Genomic DNA, 18,727 nt, shown 5'->3' with positions numbered 1-18,727 from the left:
AAGACTCAAAACTCAGCTTTGTCTGGCTGAAATCTTCTACTTTTTCTTCTTTTTTAAAAATTTTTTTAAATGTTTTTATTTATTTTTGAGACAGAGAGAGACAGAGCATGAGCAGGGGAGGGGCAGAGAGAGAGGGAGACACAGAATCTGAAACGGGCTCCAGGCTCTGAGCTGTCAGCACAGAGCCTGATGCGGGGCTCAAACTCATGAATCGCGAGATCATGACCTGAGCCAAAGTCAGATGCTTAACTGACTGAGCCACCCAGGCGCCCCTACGTTTTCTTCTTAACCACATTATACTTGTCTTTTTATGGACTATGTTTTAGACACTTTTATTGTGAAATATACACTGAAAAAGTGCATAAAGTGCATCTGTATATATAGTTTGTTATAAAGTGAATGTCTGTATAATGAAATAGCCAACACTCCACACACCTCTGTGTATCTTTTTCTAGTATAATCCAGCCCCTCTGGTCCCCCTACAGGTAGCCATTAGCCTGAGTTTCTGTGTATATAAAGCTAAACAAAAAATTAGTTTGCTTGTTTCTGAACTTTATTGAAATGAAATTAAACTATATTCTTTCTGGCCTTGCTTTTCTTGTTTGACATGATATCAGGAATATTTTTCCATGATCACATGTACAGTTGCAACCTGCTCACTTTCACCACTTTATAATATCCCCTTGCATGAATATAGTAAGAAGAATTCATTCACACTATACTTGTCTTAAACTTCCTTTTTTTCTGTTGATTCTTACACACCGTACCCAACTACGTTCTCACTGATTGAATTGTTCCGATGTTTTTCTACTCTAGTTTGATAGTTATAGAAGGACATATTCACTTGGAAACTGTCATGGAAATATGGAAATGTTGGATTGTACTTGTGGCCATTTTTGTTTCTAGTGTTATGCTAATTGCTTGGGCTGAGCCTGGCAGAAGATGAAATATATACATTGCCACCATAAAGCAACTTGTTAGTACACAGCAATCACATTATGCCCTACCCTCCAAAACAGAAGTCAGTTTCTGGGGCAGAGGAGGAGAAGAAGAGGGCTACTGAGGTGGCCTAAACAGAACAGAGGACTTGGTATCTGAGATCTAGTGAAATCTCTGAGTTTTCATCTATGTGTCTTAGGATCCATATCAATTCAGTTCAAGTTTTCTATTTAAACTGGGAGTTTGGTTTTGTTTGTTTCTCGGTTTTTTTGTTTTTTTTTTTTTAATGTGGGCTCTGGTTGGGCTCTAGGATGAACTTGAAAAAAGAGTTCCAACTTCTTAATTTGAAATTATGTTACCAAATTAGTAAGAGTCCGTCTTATACTGGGTGCCAGATCTGATAGGCAGTCTTGCTAACTGTGAATGAAGATCATTTCATTTCTTTTTTTTTTTTTTTTTACCCCATCTGTATACTTATTATTTTCTTTTCTTACTGCAGTAGCTAGACTTCCAGTGTGATTGTGAAGAGGAGAGATGATGGGGCACATCTCTGCGTTGTTACTGATCTTAGGGGGAAAGCAACCCATTTATCCCCATTAAATGTGATGTTAGCTATAGGTTTCTTGTAGATGTTGTATATCAGGTTGATGAAGTTGCCCTCTATTCCTAGTTTGCTGAGCGTTTCCTTTTTTTAAAACCACAAATGGGTGTTGGATTCTGTCAAATGCCTTTTCTGAATCAATTAATATGACTATATGATTTTACTTCTTTAGCCTGGTGATGTGGGTCACATTGACTTTTGGATATTGAACCAGCCTTGCATACCTGGGATAAATTCTGCTGGATCATGGTATACAATTCTTTTTATACATTGTTGGATTGTATTTGTTAATATTTTATTGAGTATTCACCTTGATTGATTTAAGCCCCAGCCGTGAATAAATCATTCCCTTGTTCAAAAGCCTCAACGGCTCTTAATTTCAAGCAACTAAAATCTAGATTTCTTACTCATTCAATGCCCTCTATAATCTGGCCTCATATTACCCTTCTGTGCTTCCTCTCTGCCACTACTTTCCATGATATACTATTTCTGTAAACATTTTCCTTTTCTTTCTTTTTTTTCAAGCTTTTATTGAAATTCTACTTAGTTAACATATAGTTTCAGGAGTAGAAATTAGTGATTTATCACTTACATAAAACATCTACTGCACATTACAACAAGTACCCTCTTTAATACCCATCACACATTTAGCCCTTTCCCCTGCCCACCTCCCCTCCAGCAACCCTCGATGTGTTCTCTGTAGTTAAGAGTCTGTTTTATGGCTTGTCTCTCTTTTTTCCCCCATGTTCATCTGTTTTGTTTCTTAAATTGCACATATGACTATCCCTAAACATCTTCTATACTTTCTTATCATCCTGTGCCGAATTATCTTATTCCCTTCATTTGGGACTAGGCATAACGTTCAACATTTTCCCACTCCCATTTTTTAAAATCCCATTTTTCTTCAATACCCAGCTCAAATTACATTGGGAATTGTGTCTTTTCATCTCTGTACCTCCTGAAACACAGTGTCTCCTATATAAGGTGCTTAGGAAAGGATCCTGGAATTCAACTTTGCTTCATTTCTCAGAATCTGGCTTTCAGTCTTTGTTTTTTGATCTCAGATATTGAGGTCATCTAGTTCAGCAGTTCATGCAAAGTGGCGATCCCCCTCTCTATTATCTCAGAAAACTCATTTCTGTGATGAAGCATCCACTACCTCATGGCTGGTTCTGTTGCTGGATTTTGTAACTGTGAGAAAGTTTACATGATATTGAGCCAAGTTTTGCCCACTTACGACTTCTGTCATTGGTGTAGCAATCACTAACTTTCATGAAGTGGTTTCAGGGAGACAGCTTGGTGGAATGGAAAGGGCCTAGGATTTAGCATTGGGTGGTCAGAGTCCACTCTGCTGCTTACTAACTGTACTGTCTTTGATGAGTCCAGGGATTTGCCAGTGCCTCTGTTTTCCCATCTTTAAAATGGGGGTAGTGCTACTTTTTGTAGAATTGTCAGAACAACAAAATGTATGTGTGAAATAAATGATGTAAAGCTTCAAGCATAGCAGCTGGAATAAAGTACTCACCAATTCAGCAATTATCGAGCTCCTACAGTACACACAATACTAGGTGTCATGAGGAATCAAACATGTATAAACTTTTCCTCCTCACTTAAGGCTAGTTTGAGTTAAATTAAATTTGGTTTCAAATTTGTTGCTCCAGATGAATAACAGGAGAAACTTAGTTCCTTCACTTGCCTGTGGGATGAGGCCAGCTTGGTAGATGAGGATTGTGATTTCTGTTGGGGGCAATGTCATAGTTTCTTGGCATCAGGAATGAATCAGAATTAATTGATCCATGATCAGTTTAATTTAAATCGCCAGTGGCAGGTTTGGAAAGGCCCAACTGTCAGTATGATGCCTGTGTGGAAAGGAAAAAGTGAGACAGACCCTCAGGGTGTTTGGTGAGTTGAGTGAGCTGTGGACAGTTGAGCAAGGGAGGGGGGAGGGACAAGTGAGAATTCCTTAGAACTTTCTTTTCACGTCATCAGAAGACTTTGTGGTGACAAGTGTCTATTTTCATAGACAATAATTCATAGTGATGTCCAAACCTTTTTTTCATTTTAGCATTGGTATATTCTTCCCCCTTCTTTCTCACGCTAGCGTTCTCATTTTTTTTTTAATGTCTTGTAAAGATAACTGCGTGTGTAGCTCATTTTAGTTAGATCCTGCAGTGTTTCTTGTTTGTTTGTTTGTTCGTTTTTTAAATCCATGAGCTGGTATTAAGGTTCTAAGTGTCCTGGGCACTTCATTAAATGTTTTGTGGTCTTCGTGGGCAATTGGTAATGGCTGTTTTGAACATTTCCTAGGCTAATGTGCTAGTGGTCACTCTCTATGACATTTAGCTTTTGGGACCTTGCCACAGGTTGGAAGAGATGCAGAACCAATTCCTGTGGGAAACTTTGCTGCTGGTCTTGGCCCTGTTCTGGGTAGGGGTTCAGTGGATTTTTATGCTGGCTCCAATCCTGATTAGGCTCCATAACTTGGCAAAAGAGGACACTGGCTCCATCCTCCACTTGGCTTATGGCCAGAGCATATTCAGCCATCCTTTAAGAAGAAAAATAAAGCTTTTGCCTGATAGTATAACTTCAAACTCTGCAGCTATCTTCTTATCAGTAGCTCATCTTTAAAAAATGTTTATGGAGGATTACTTGAAGGATAAACCATTCGTCTGTTTCTCTATATTCTAAATATTATCCTTGGGTCAAAGGCTACCATCAGGTGTCTGTAGGCTTGGACTGCAATGTCCTGGTCTTTCAAATAATTCAGTCTGATGATTTGAACTTTGGCCTGTGCCATTAATCTATACTGAAGGATAGCCCCTTGAAACCTGCTGTTGTATTCATTATGGGTCATTCTTTTTATTATTACTATTTTTTGGATACTGTTTTTAATTTTTTTTCTTAATATATATCCAAATTAGTTAGCATATAGTGCAACAATGATTTCAGGAGTAGATTCCTTAATGCTGCTTACCCATTTAGCCCATTATGGGTCATTCTTGAAGGTAGAATTCATTCCAAACAACTACCTTTGGGGCAGGGAGAAGATTCTCCCTGATTTCAGTACCAGCATAAGCTATGCTTCATCTAGGCACCTATTTTTATCTTTTAGAAGCCAGGAAACTTGTAACTAATGTTATCCTCTGTATTTGCCCTGGGGAGCGTACTGTCAAATTTGTGGTCCTCTCTCTACCTAGCATTGTGTCTTACTCCTTTGCTTTATCTCTTTTGCCTACTTTATTTTTCCTTCAGGCCAATTTTCTCATTGAAACAAAACTCTCATTGTGTTGTATGGATGTCTGTACCTGGTAACTGGCACAAATCCCTCCATGAGCAGGTCAGGGCAAGTCTAAATCTTTAAAAGACTACTCTCCTTTGACGAAGGTCAGCACAGCATATGGGAAATTCCAGAGGAAAGAGCAAAGGGAGGCACTCTTTAGAGAACAGAGGTCAGCATTTGCTTGCATCTCAGTTCTGCAGAACTCTCATCTGTCATTTGTTGCATGCAGTAAACTCAGGCCGCAAGGTTCGGCTTTCTCAGGAAATCATGGAGATGCTGCAGAAATGAAAGTCTGGGCCCACTGACCAGAAATGCAGTTATACTGGGTGGGTGTTTGGGGCCACAACCAAACCAAACACACCCTTTGTCAGAACCCCACAGCCCCAGCCTGCCTCACCTCTCGGGTGACCAGCAGCTGCTGTGAATACCCACCTACTCTCTGCATGGCGGAGTCTTCAGAGTTCCGTGTGTCTGTGTATCTGCCTGCATCTGCGGGCCTCTGATTAATTTCTTTAATTAATCCTTTCACCTGCCAAACAGACAGATGGGCCAGTGAGCTCTGTGTAATCCTGGCAAAGAGGTAGATGACCCCTAGAAGAAGGCATGGACTCCTTAAGGTGAGAATGTCTTCCTCAGCCATCGCCTCTTTCCTTGAGATGCCCTCCCTCCTGTGCTCTGTGCCCACCACTCAGGCCGTTGTAGGCTATGCTCTGCATATGTGTGCTATGGCGTCCTTCAAGCTCACTCAAGTTCTTTAAGTTCAGTCCACACCACTAACAGCCCCCCACACCTGGCATTATTCCGGACTTAGGTCTGGAGCATGCTTGGCCCTTAAATTCTGCTGTCCCTGTGGCTAGGCCATTTCATTTGTCCATGGCTCTACTCTAACTAGATTTGAAACTTCTAGAGGGCAGCATGTATACCCAGACCTTGATCTTCTATTTCTCACAGACATTAACATGGTTCGAAGCACCAGTAGGTACTCAAAAATGTCTCCTCCTCTCCTCCTGCTGTTCCACATCGTCCTCTTCTCTTCCTCCTGTTTCTCCTTCTGCTTGTGGGTCTCTCTCTGTAGGGACAGTTCTGCTGTGGTAACATGTAATTCCCAAATCTCAGTGGCTTATAAAACATAGGTTTGTTTCTGCGTCATGAAGGCCACTCTGGCTCTGCCCCATGTGTCTTCTCTTCTAGGAACCCTGCTGAAGGGGTGCCCTGATTTGAGATGAGCCATGGCTGTAGGAAAGAGTGAGAGAGAACTGGAAGAAATTCCCATTGTCCTTAATGCTTCTGTCCTTCCCGTTCACATCTCATTGTCCCAAGCCACGTCATGCGGCCCAACCTGACTTAGGTGGAGACTGTGAACTCCACCTGCAGGAAGGCAATGGTGGGATGTATGATCAATTTTCAAGGAAGGGAGCCAACAGTTGGGCACGATGAGACATTTTACCATAGACTTCTTCTAGGTGCCTGGCCCTCCTGGGAGCATCACATAAAGCATGTATGACTATCTCCAGGCACAGTAGTTTTATGGCATGTGACAATTTTAGACCTGTTTTTTTTAAGTTTATTTATTTATTTTGAGAGAGAGAGAGAGAGTGAGCAAGCAGGAGTGGGGGCAGAGAGAGAGAATTCCAAGCAGGCTCTGCACTGTCAGTGCAGATCCTGATGCGGGGCTGGAACTGTGAGATCATGACCTGTGCTGAAACCAAGAGTCAGATGCTTAACCGACTGAGCCACCCAGGCACCTCAGCCCTGTTTTATAACAAGGACACAGAGGCTCAAGTAATTTATTTAAGCAGCTCTGAAATGAATGAATGAATGAATGAATGAGTGTCCACATTACTTTCAGCTTTTCTTGGCAACTGCTAATGCACAGGTCCCATCAGCACTTTTCTTCTCCAGATGAGGCTACCATTATCACTCTTACAGTTCTCCGTGTGATCCTGTAGAAGAGCACCCCATAGGTCTCAGGATGTTATTTGTTATCTCTCCAGATTAAGTTATTTTCATTTCAGTGGGGATTTCTAAAGATGCCTCAGTCCCCAGTGGTGAGTCTAGTGGTGGAAACTTCAAGTACTAGCCACATGTAAGACTAAGGGAAGCTTGTTGATAATATCTGTTAAGCCTCTCTCTCTCTCTCTCTCTCTTTTAATGTTTGTATTTAAATTCCAACTAGTTAACATACAGTGTAATATCAGTTTCATGTATATAATATAGTGATTCAACACTTCCATACAACACCCAGTACTCATCACATCAAGTACACTTCTTAATCCCTATCACCTATTTCACCCATCCCCCCACCCTGCTCCCCTCCGGGAACCATGAGTTCATTCTCTATTATAGTTAAGAGTCTGTTTCTTGGTTTGTACCCCCTCTTTTTTTCCTCTTTCCTCATTTGTTTCTTAAATTCTACATATGAGTGAAATCATCGTATTTGTCTTTCTCTGACTGACTTATCGCACTTAGCATAATATTCTCTAGCTCCATTCACATTGTTGTAAGTGGCAAGATTTCATTCTTTTTTAATGGCTGAATAATATTTCATTGTGTGTGTGTGCGTGTGCGCACGTAAGGCCTCTTCTTTATTCATGCATCAGTCGATGGACCCTGGGCTGTTTCCTTAATTTGACTATTGCAGACAATGCTGCTATAAAGATCAGGGCGCATGTATCCCATTGAATTAGTGTTTTTGTATTCTTTGGATAAATATCCAGTACTGCAATTGCTTGATGGTAGGGTAGTTCTATTTTTAACTTTTTGAGGAAATTTCATACTGTTTTCCATTGTGGCTGCATCCATTTGCATTCCCACCACAAGGGGATTCTCCTTTCCCCACATCCTTGCTAACACCTGTTGGTTCTGGCGTTGTTATTAGCCATTCTGACATGTGTGAGCTATTATTTCATTGTGGTTTTGATTGGCATTTCCCTGATGATCAATGATACTGAGTATCTTTTCATGTCTCCATTGGCTATCTGTATGTCTTCTTTGGAAAAATGTCTATTCATGTCTTCTCATTTTTCCTCTCTCTCTCTCTCTCTCTCTCTCTCTCTCTCTCTCTCTCTCTCTTTAAAGCTTATTTTATTTTGAGAGAGATGGAGAGCAAGCAGGGGTGGGACAGAGAGAGAGGGAGACAGAACTCCAAACAGGCCCTGCCTCATCAGCAGAGCCCAATGCAGGGCTCAAATTCATGAACTGCGAGATCATGACCTGAGCTGAAATCAAGAGTCAGAATCTTAACCAACTGAGCCACCAGGCACCCCAAAAAGGTGATTTTATTAAAGCATAGGGACAGGACCCATGGGCAGGGAGAGCTGCCTCATTTTTCCTCTTAATAAATGTTCCTAATTGCTGGTCTCAAATAATTAATGGGTCTTGACTTGAAAGCATTTTCATGGGTGATCAAAGATGTATTTTAAAACATGAAATAAAATAGAATGGGGTGAAGAGTATCAGATTGCATCACGTACAATAAGGCTAAGTTTCATCAAACTACTGTCTCTATTATGTATGTGTATGTGTTATATGTATGCAGAATTGCAATGTAAAACATATTTTTTGTTGTTGTTGAGTTTACATCAAAAAAGCTTTGAAAGCCATTGCTTTAAACAATGTCTTTTTCAGTTGATTCACTGGGTCTATCCTGAGATCCAGTTCAATGAATATCCTTCAAGGCCAAAGTTCACCTTCATTGTGCTGTTTCACCATGGAGGTCTAACCTGGATGACAAGGATGGCTTCTCCCTCTCTTCCAGGTGTCCAGACCCTAACCTACAAATAGGATGCTGTAGGCTTCTAGAAAAAGATGTGTTTATTAGGTTACCTTATATCTGCAAGAATGAAGTGGTTGATCAAGACACTCCTTAAAAAAATTTTTTTTTAAGTTTTTTTTTATTTTTGAGAGAGACAGAGCATGAGGAGGGGAGGGGAAGAGAGAGAGGGAGACACAGAATCCAAAGCAGGCTCCAGGCTCTGCGCTGTCAGCACAGAGCCTGACACGGGGTTCGAGCCCATGAACTATGAGATCATGACCTGAGCCAAAGTCAGATGCTAAACCAGGCACCCCTGATCAAGACACTCTTTAAGGCCACTTTCAGCTCTATGATTCCACAATCCTACATGTTTTGTTGCAGAAAAGGGCAATCCACCACAATGTTATGGTTTGATAATGTGGAACCCAAAACATTTTGTATCTTTTGGACTGTGACCTCCTACCTCACTCCTATGTCTGTGTCACCAGATGTTTTCAAATACCCAAATGTTTGCCAATTCATAGGGATAGTGGACATTTGTTGTTTTTGTCTAACCCCCTTTCCTGCCAGTTCTGCTCTTACTCTCTGTTAACCACATTGAACCCTGACAATTAGACAATGGATAAGTGTGTGGCCCAAACAAAGCCAGCCAGAAACTTTCCTTGAGGTCTTTCTCTGATGAAGCGGAGATAATTTTCTCTTGTTCTGGACTCCTAGATGGACACTCAGAATGATGTTAAGCCCAGGGCCTGATGTGCCTCTCCTGTCCCCCATCTCCACGAGGAGGTTGTATGCAGTAGAGGATGAGGGCCACACTCAGAGAATGGATACGTGGTGGTAGCTTGAGAGTGAAAGACGGACTCATCAGAGCATCCTGGGTTGAAGATAACATGGTTTGAGCTCTTGGATCCATCTGACCTCCTGCCAGACCTATGTCCTTTTTCTGTGTCACATGTACCAACGTATTTCTCTTTTGGGTGTAAACTAGTTTCAGTTTGGTCTCTGTCCCTTGCATCAGAAGGAGTCCAGATCAAACAGTGGATTACAACATTTGGGTGATTTTCTAAAAATATCACTTTTGATCCAATCTGTTCACATGGCTTTCGTTAAAAACCCTCCCTTCTTTCCAAAAGTGTTGAAGCACAAAACATGTGCTCTAAACAATGTTAGATCTAGATAATAATGACTGCAACTGCTGTGTGTAGCAAGTTGTGCTTCAGTGTTTTTTTCTGACGTTTGCTTAGTGCAAAAAATAACGTGACATGGCTCAAGAGAACCTTCCGGAGAGTAAGATTTATCTCTATTTCTGCCAAAGTAGTTTTTCTGTTTTCCATCTTTTCACGTAGTATTCCCTGCTATGCAAGATAGTATTCCATGATGAAAATCATGGTGTACTCCAAGTTTAGATTTCTATTTTTTTCTCTTAACATAAAATAGAGTCTTCATATCAATCATGATTTCTGTATAACAGAGTTTCTCAACCTCTGCCCTATTGACATTTGGAGGCCTGTCCTATGCATTGTGGCCAGTTTAGCCACTCCTCTGGCTAGAGGGGTGCCCTTAGGTACCTATAGAACTCATTCCCTTCCCCCTCTCCCATTAGGACCACCAAAAATGTCTTCAGACACTGCCAAATGTCCCTGGGCAGGGAAAAATTGTTTCTAGTTGAGAACCATTGCTCTACATTAGTCCTTTGACTCCACACCATGGTCTTCTTAAGTAGGCTCCTATGTTTGGATGTTGAGATTACTCCCAATGAATTGCTGTTACAAATAATGCAGCAATGTATCCCCTGGGCATGCACCTTTTTCTATTACAAAACTGATTTCCTGAAAAGAAATTCATCAAGATCAGGTCGTAAGAACACTTTTAGGAGCTTTCAACCTGATCTTCAAAATACTTCCACTAGTGTGTACTTTCCTGTAGGAGGTACAATGTTAATTAATGAATGTAATTCTTTCCCTGCCATCTTGCTAGTATAGAGTCGAATATGCTGCAATTTCAGCTTCATGTGGTAAATGGAATCTAGAATTTGGAGTTAGCCTGGTCTGGACCCAAACCTAACATTAGCACTGACAGCAAGTTGACCTCGGGTAGTTTCCTCATCTTTCAGCCCCTATGTCTCATTTGTAAAATGTGCTCAAAAACAACTATTTACTGTCTTTGCCTTTTATCACCTTGGATGCTTGAAGTACCTCTGCCTATGAGTAGTATGCACTGAAAAATATCATTTCTGTTTTACAAAGGCCGTAAAGGGGCAGGACTTTACCATGATCAGACCTGTGCTTCCGAGGTGGAGGTTTATTGCATCCGTCAGTTTCCTGCTTCATTTCAGCCATCTGTATGTGCTATGCCGGGTGCCTGCCCTCCTGTAGGCTGTGGGGCCCGCAGAGAAAGGGGTGGGAGGGATCACTGTCTGACACCTGAGATTATAGGGACGGTAGGCAGAAACAGCAAAGCCAGGGGCTAAATGGGGCAGAAGCCTTTGGTAAGAGCTATGGGTGTGCCCAGGCGGATGGGAGCACCAGGGGCCATAGGGCAGGGGTGGAAGGCTTTATGGGGACCTGGGATGGGCTGCAGGTAAGAGGTATGCTATGGAGACAGAGGAGGACACACAGAGATGGAAATGGGTGTGGCAGTTAGCGGGGACAGCTAGAAGCCAAGAAGGGCCAGGAACCTGAGCCAGCACAGAGGGGAGGATGAGTGTCCTTGGAGCCAGTGGGATGGGGTGGTAAAGAGGGGGCAGGTAGGGTAGAGCTCGGGGCGAATCAGGACAAGGCAATATAACTGGCCCTGTCCTGTCCTGCTCCTGCTGTTTGGGTGGGTTGGACCAGGTATTTCCAAAGGAATTGCTGAGTGGACCAGAAATCTGGTTTGAGCCCCTAACAGCAGGACTCTTCTTGATGAAAGTGACAGAAATATGATGTGTGCAACTTTCAGTAAAAAGAAGATACTATTGGCGGTTCCTTAAAAAGTTGAAAAGAATTCCTGTATGACTCAGCAATTCTAGCCCAACGTGTATGCCCATCCCCCAAATGAAAATAGATTCAAAAACTTGCACGTGCACACTCGTGGCAGCACTACCCACAGTAGCCAAAGGTGGGGACCACTCAAACGTCCACCAGTGGGTGACTGGATAAACCAAGTGTGGTATATGCATACCATGGAATATGGTCCAGCCACAAAATGAAATTCTGATACAGGCTTCAAGGATGAAACTTGAAGACCTTATGCTCAGTGAAGAAGCCAGAGACAAAAGTCAACATGTTGTAGGTCTGTTTATAGGAAATGTCCACAACAGGTAAATCCATAGAGGCAGAAAACAGACTAGTGGTTGCTAGGGGGCAGCAAGGAGGATAGAGAGTGACTGCTTAATGGTATGGGGTTTTCTCTTGGGATGATGCAAGTGTGTTTGGAATGAGCAGTAGTGGTTGCACAACACTGTAAGTGTGCTAAATGCCACTAAATTGTTCTTTCTTTTCTTTTTCTTTTCTTCCTTTCTCTTTCTTTCTTTTTCTCTTTCTTTCCTTCTCTCTCTCTCTCTCTTTCCCTCCCTCTTTCCCTTCCTTCCTTCCTTTTTGAGAGAGTATGTGCGAGTTGGGTAGAGAGGCAGAGGGAGAGAATCTTAAGCAGTCTCCATGCTCAGCACGGAGCTTGACCTCGGGCCCATAGGATCATGACCTGAGCCAAAATCAAGAATCGGGACACTCCGTGGACTGAGCCACCCAGGGGTCCTTAAATTGTACACTTTAAAGTGGTTGCTTTTATGCCATGTGAATTTCACCTCCTTAAGAGTCACTCCCATAGCCTCAGGAAGGGCAGGCTCATGGCTGGTCCTCAGGAACAGCCGGAAGCAGGGGGTTCCAAGGCCTCTAGGAGGTTTCTCTCTGTGGTTCTCTGTGTGTCTGTGTCATGCTCACTCTTCATGGAGGAAATGTGGCAGCGGACAGTTCCAGGGTGCCCTGAGCACACAGCCTCCCAGCTTCTCCAGCTTTATGACAGTGTTCCCTTATTGGCCCAGCACTGACCAACGGCCCGGTCCTGTGTCCTTCAAATGCAGCAGAGATAGGGTCAAAAGAGCCTTGGGGGAGTGGAGGAACAGAGGGAGCCAGCAACGGTGCTGTAAGGTTAGCTCTGGGGCCCATGCATAGATTAGATTTCCAAGGGAGCATTAAAAGGTCTCACCAAACTAAGTCCACCTTGCAAATGTAATGTGAAGGTTCAGAGTAAATGTCCCCTTTCACCTTTCTGAGGAGCAGCGCCCTTCCTCAGCCTGTGTGCAGTATACGTCCTGATTCTCCGTACTCTCTCTCACTGGTAGGACCTAACTAGGGCTCCTGCCTCTGCTGTCACCTCTCTATAGTTTGTTTTCCACAAAGCACCAGCCCTTAAAAGGCCAATCAGATCACGTCACACCTTTCCCTAAACCCATCGATGCCTTCCTACTGCATTTAAAATAAATGCAAACCTTCTTCTGGGTGGTACCTCAGTGGCTCTCAACACTGCCTACACTTTAGAATCACCTGGAGTGGTTTTTAAAAGTCCTGATTCTTGGCTTTCCATAGACTAATTGAATAGGAACCTCAAAGTGAGCACATGGGCAGCTGGGCATGAATATTTTCTACAAGCTGTAGAGCTGTTTCTCTATTGCAGTCAGAATTGAGAGCTACTGCCCCACATGGTCTGGTCGCTGGCTACCTGCCTCCCTGAAGTCTCCCTTATCACTATTTCCTTCATTCCAACACTCCTGCCACATTGGCTTTCTTTCTGCTGTGCAAGCTCAGACAAGTTCATCCTGACTGCAGGGCATTTGCGCTGACTCGTTGGCTTGGAATGCCTCACGCTCATGTCTTCACTTGACTGGCTCCTTTTTGCTTTTGCAGATCTGTGCTCGGATTTCACCTTCTGACCCTCTGCCTGTTTTATCTGAAGTTGTTTCTACCTTTTCCTCTTCAGTTGCTTTCTGTCAGGTTACTCTGTTTCCCCTTTTTCACAGCACTTGTTACCAGCTGAAGTAAACTTAAAAGGAAATCTGTCCATGCCCTGTGTCTCCCATGGAAATGTCAATTTCATGAGAAAAGGGGCCTTTCATGATTTATCCTCAGAATCTATAACTGTGCCTGACATTTAGTGTATGGCTGGACCCTTGCATCTCAAATTCCACATCGTGTAGACATGGGCTATCTACATGGCTATTGAGCACTTGATATACGGCTAGTTCGAATAGAGATTAAAAGTAAAATACACACTAAATGTTAAAGTCTTAGTGTGAAAGAATGTAAAGTACCTTATTAATAGTTGATCATTTCAATACGTAATAAGTTTTTAATGTTTCTGATAAACTGAGTTAACTAAAACATTGAAATTAATCTCACCCGTTTCTTTTTACTTTTTGTAATGTGGTTATTAGAGAACATTACATTATACTCAGTTCAGATTAGGTTTCTATTGGCCCACTAAGGAGTTGAAGGGGCACTTTGTCCAGGGTTCATCTCCACTGGCCCCCACAATTTCATAGCCCTGCACTTGGAGTTCTGGTTCCAAGAAGCCTCGTGGGTTTCTGGTTTCTGCATACAACATCCATGGAGCTGCCAGGCTAAGGACATTTATCACCTTGGCTTGAGTCCCCTCCCTTGCCTCTGGTGTTTCCTCCCTTTCTCACTGTTAGTCCCTCATTATACTCTTTTGAATTTTTACTGTAATCTTTTCTATCAAAATCAATGCCATGCTACTTGGCAATCATGTTTTCTGTTTTTCATTATATCTTTATTCATCTTTATAAAGTTCATTTATTTTGAGAGAGTGCGCATGAGCAGGGGAGGGACAGTTAGGGAGAGAGCATCCCAAGCAGGCTCCACGATGTCAGCTCAGAGCCTGACACGGGGTTCGAACTTATGAACTATGAAATCATGACCTGGGGCCAAAATCAAGAGTTGGACGGTTAACCGACTGAGCCACCCAGGCGCCCCTTCTGTCTTTAAAAGGGCCACAAAAAACTATTCAAAAAAGAACCAGAGTTGTGAGCTGGATGGGACTGTAGGGAAAATTTTATAAATTATGAGACTTGACTTCAACGAGGCTTCACTTAAGGTCACCAGGAGATCATCAGGGAGTCCAGACTCAAGTGCAGAGGTCAGTAAGGTGTGTAAATTAAGAAGTGATGTATGAGCTGCAGCCCCTGTGCTCTGGAGACCTTCAGTACAGGTGGACAGGCAGGTGTGAACAGATGAGGACATAATAATACACTTGCCCCAGGACATGAGAAGGAGGGGGCTTGCTGGGGATCCAAGGGTTGGGGCTGGTGCACAAGGGAGATTCATAACAGGAGGGAGCTCAGGAGATGGAAGACATCTACTTAAAGAGAGCGGTTTGGCTCCTTCCCAAGCCCCGTTGTGACCCAGGCCACAGGATTGTGGTTTGCCTAGACTTAGACAATTTTCTGAGGGAGTCCATCATCTTTGTGTCCAGGGGTTTCTGAGGATATGAACCAAGGCTTTAAAATCCTTACTTTGTCAGTCTGATGGGACTTCTAAGTCTATGAAAAACCATGAAATAAACCCATTCACTCATTCATTCATTCTCCAAGGACACTTGGAGAACCTGCTATGTATTGGACACTGTGCACACAGAGTTGACTGAGACATGGTCATGTGGCACCACAAGGGAGGTCATCTGAGGACAAGGTGAGGGATGGAAAGAACCCGGGTCCTCAGTGGTTGTCTGAATGAGCCAGTCCTGCACTTTGCTCTGTGTCTGGATCTTCTTATTTTAAGGCATTGTCAGTCAAGCTTCCTTGTTGCTTAAGCTGAAGCTGTCCTGATGGGACCAGTGTTTCTCTGGTGACATTTTTACCCCTGGCTGTGTCCCTAGGAGCCTTCTTCATCTCTCTTGTAGATCCCCATTGCTCTGAGGGAGATAAGCTATAAAAGGTACAGAATTAAGTGAGAAAGATGAAAAGACATGGTTTTCTGTGGGACATTCACTTTTCATTGATTTCTTTCCTACCTTCCAGCTCACCAGCATCCCCATTCCTCGTGTCCTTTTAATCCAGCTTAGACACTCCCGCCTGTCATTGCAGAACCCTGAAACCCCACCTGGGTCAGTTTTACTGGCCACTGTCTTTGTACACTCATGCTTTCCAATCTCAAGTAGACTCTTGGGACTGGTCAGCAGTTGTACTACATTTCTCTTGTCAACTCATTCTCTCATATCCCACAAGGGCTACTTTTAAAACCCTTTATTTTTGCAAAATTCCATTTCACTCTTCAGCATCTCTGATATTGCTAGGAAAATTCAATTCCCACACCAAATCTACAAACCAATTAGTATTTTTACCCCCCCCTTCCCCTTTCTATTCTTATAAACAAGGTGCTCCCTTTTCTTTCTAAAGCCATCCATTCCTCTTTGCTTGGCTTTTACCCCTTGCACCAATTATCAATCATTTCTCACTTTTGTAAGCATTTTAAATTTTCTCCTATCTTAAGAAAAAAAAAAAAACCCAAGCCCTCCTTCCTTGATCCCATGACCTATTATAGCTATCACCCTATTTTTTACCCTCTCCCCGCCCCCATACAACCAAACCTCTTGCAAGAGTTGTCTGCCCTTGTTGCAAGACTGTTGGGATTTTGAGCCAACTGCTTCGGTTGGGCTCCCCTCTTTCTTGGCCTGAGGCACTGAGTAGGCCCAAGGGCAGAACATGATGGCTGGCTGTAGGACAGCCTCGCTGGCACTCTCCTCCCTCCTGCCTTCACTGCTGCTCTTCATGGAGATGCAGATGTACAGCCCTCAGGTGGCCTCCACCGAGTGACTCACCATCCAGGGCACCCTGCTGGGCTCTGGCCTTTTCATCTTCTCTCTTACTGCCTTCAGTAATCTGGAAAATCTTGTCTTTGGCAAAGATTCCAAGCAAAGATCTTCCCTGAGATTCTTCTCTGCCTCCTGTTGGCTCTCTGCATCTAGCCTCATCCACCGAGTCTGCGTCACCACCTGCTTCGTCTTCTCCAGGGTTGGCCTGTGCTACGTCAACAAGATCTCCTCCACTGTGTATCAGGCAACAGCTCCAGGGCTCACACTGGCCAAGGTCACTAGGAAGGGCAAAAAGAGAAACTGTACTTGAATGTCCAATAAAGTTGATTCTTTGTTTAAAAAAAAAAATATTGTTGGGATTTTGACTGGGATTGCATTGAATCTATAGATCAATATGGGGAGAAATAATCTTTTCAATATTGTCATCAAACCACGAATGTTTTCATCTTTCCTTTGTTTTCATCTTTAATTTTTCTATTTTATACTTTACTGTGTGGAAGTCTTACTGTGTGGAATTTGTGTTGCATCCCAGAAATTTCATATTTCTTTTTGCTACCGGATATGGTATTTAAAATTTTTTATTTTCTGTTTCTTGCTTATATATAGAAATATAGATGAAACTTGTTTGTTGACTCTGTGGCAGCATTCTTGCCCAATTTACTTATAAATTGCAATGATATGTCTGTAGATGCCTTTGGATTTTTTCACGCACACAATTATATCATCTGCAAATAATATTTCTTGTTTTCCAGTCGTTACTGACTTACGTACTTGCTTAGTACCTCCAGTGCAATGGTGACTCGGAATAGTGATAGTGTGAAAACTTGACTCATGTTTTGCTTTTTAAAATGGAAGTATAATTGACACACAGTATTATATTAGTTTCAGGTGTATGACATAGTGATTCAATATTTATATAAATTATGAAATGATCACCATAATATGTCTAGTTACCATCTATCATCATACATACTTAGTACAATATTATTGACTATATTTTCTTTACATGCCCATGACTTATAACTGGACGTTTGTACCTCTTAACCCCCTTCACCTATTTTGCCCATCCCTCTACCACTTTCCCCTCTTGCAGCCACTGGTATGTTATCTATGTGACTCTGTTTCTGTTTTATTCATTTGTTTTGTTTTTTTTTATATCCCCCATATAAGTGAAATCATAATGGTGTTTGTCTTTCTCTGACTTATCTCACTTAGCATAATACCCTTCATGTCCATCCATGTTGTTGCAAATGGTAAAATTTTATTATTTTATGGCTGAGTGATGTGTATGTATGTATGCATATGTGTATATGTATGTGTGTGTGTGTGTGTCTGTGTATATATATATATATATATATATATATATATATATTAGCAAATCTTTGTGTGTGTGTGTGTGTATAGCAAATCTTTATCCATCCGTCAGTGGACACTTAAGTTACTTCCATATCTTGGTTATTGTAAATAATGCTGTAATGAATATAGGGGTGCATATATATCTTTTCCAATTGGTGTTTTCACTTTGTTTTTTATTTTTATTTTTTTTAATGTTTACTTTGAGCGAGAGAGAGAGAGAGAGAGCGCGTGAGCAAGTGGGGAAGGGTCAGAGAGAGAAGGAGAAAGAAGACAGAATCCCAAGCATGTTCTATGCAATCAGCACAGAGCATGAAGTGGGGCTCCATCTCACGAACCATGAGATCATGATCTGAGCCAAAATCAAGAGTCTGATGATGGACTGAGCCACCCTGTGGCCTCTTCACTTGGCATAAATACCCAGAAGTGGAATTGTTATGTGGTGGTGTCATATGAGAGTTCCTTTTTTAATTTTTTGAGGAACAGCCATACTGTTTTCACAGTGGCTGTGCCAATTTACATTCCTACTGACAGAGCACAAAGTTTCCCTTTACTCCTCATCCTCACCAACACTGGATATCTCTTGTCTTTTTGATGATAGCCATACCGACCATGTACCGTGATATATCATTGTGGTTTTCTTTTGCATTTCTCTGATGATGAGTGATGTTGAGCATCTTTTTGTTATCTGTATGTCTCCTTTGGAAAATGTCCGTTCAGGCTCTCTGCCCAGGGTTTAAACTGTTTGTGGTTCTTTTGGTGTTGAGTTGTAGAAGTTCTTTATATAGTTTGCATATTAATTCCTTATTGAATGTATCATTTGCAAATATCTTCTTCCATTCAGTAGGCTGCATTTTCATTTTGTCGATGGTTTCCTTCATTGTACAAAAAGTTTTTTAGTTTGATCTAGTTCTATTTATTTATTTTTGCTTTTGCTCTTGCACGAGGAGATAGATCCAAAAAATTATTGCTAAGACTGGCACCCAAGAGTTTA

The 18,727-nt window shown here is 42.1% G+C and overlaps 1 pseudogene; it reads left to right on the top strand.

Moving 5' to 3' along the window:
• Positions 1 to 16,270: 16,270 nt before the first annotated feature.
• LOC125162927 (keratinocyte-associated protein 2-like) lies at positions 16,271 to 16,690 on the top strand (annotated as a pseudogene).
• Positions 16,691 to 18,727: the final 2,037 nt, after the last annotated feature.

Source organism: Prionailurus viverrinus, chromosome A3 (genome assembly GCF_022837055.1).
Source record: "Prionailurus viverrinus isolate Anna chromosome A3, UM_Priviv_1.0, whole genome shotgun sequence".
NCBI lineage: Eukaryota > Metazoa > Chordata > Mammalia > Carnivora > Felidae > Prionailurus > Prionailurus viverrinus.
This window is presented reverse-complemented; position numbering and strand designations above follow the sequence as displayed.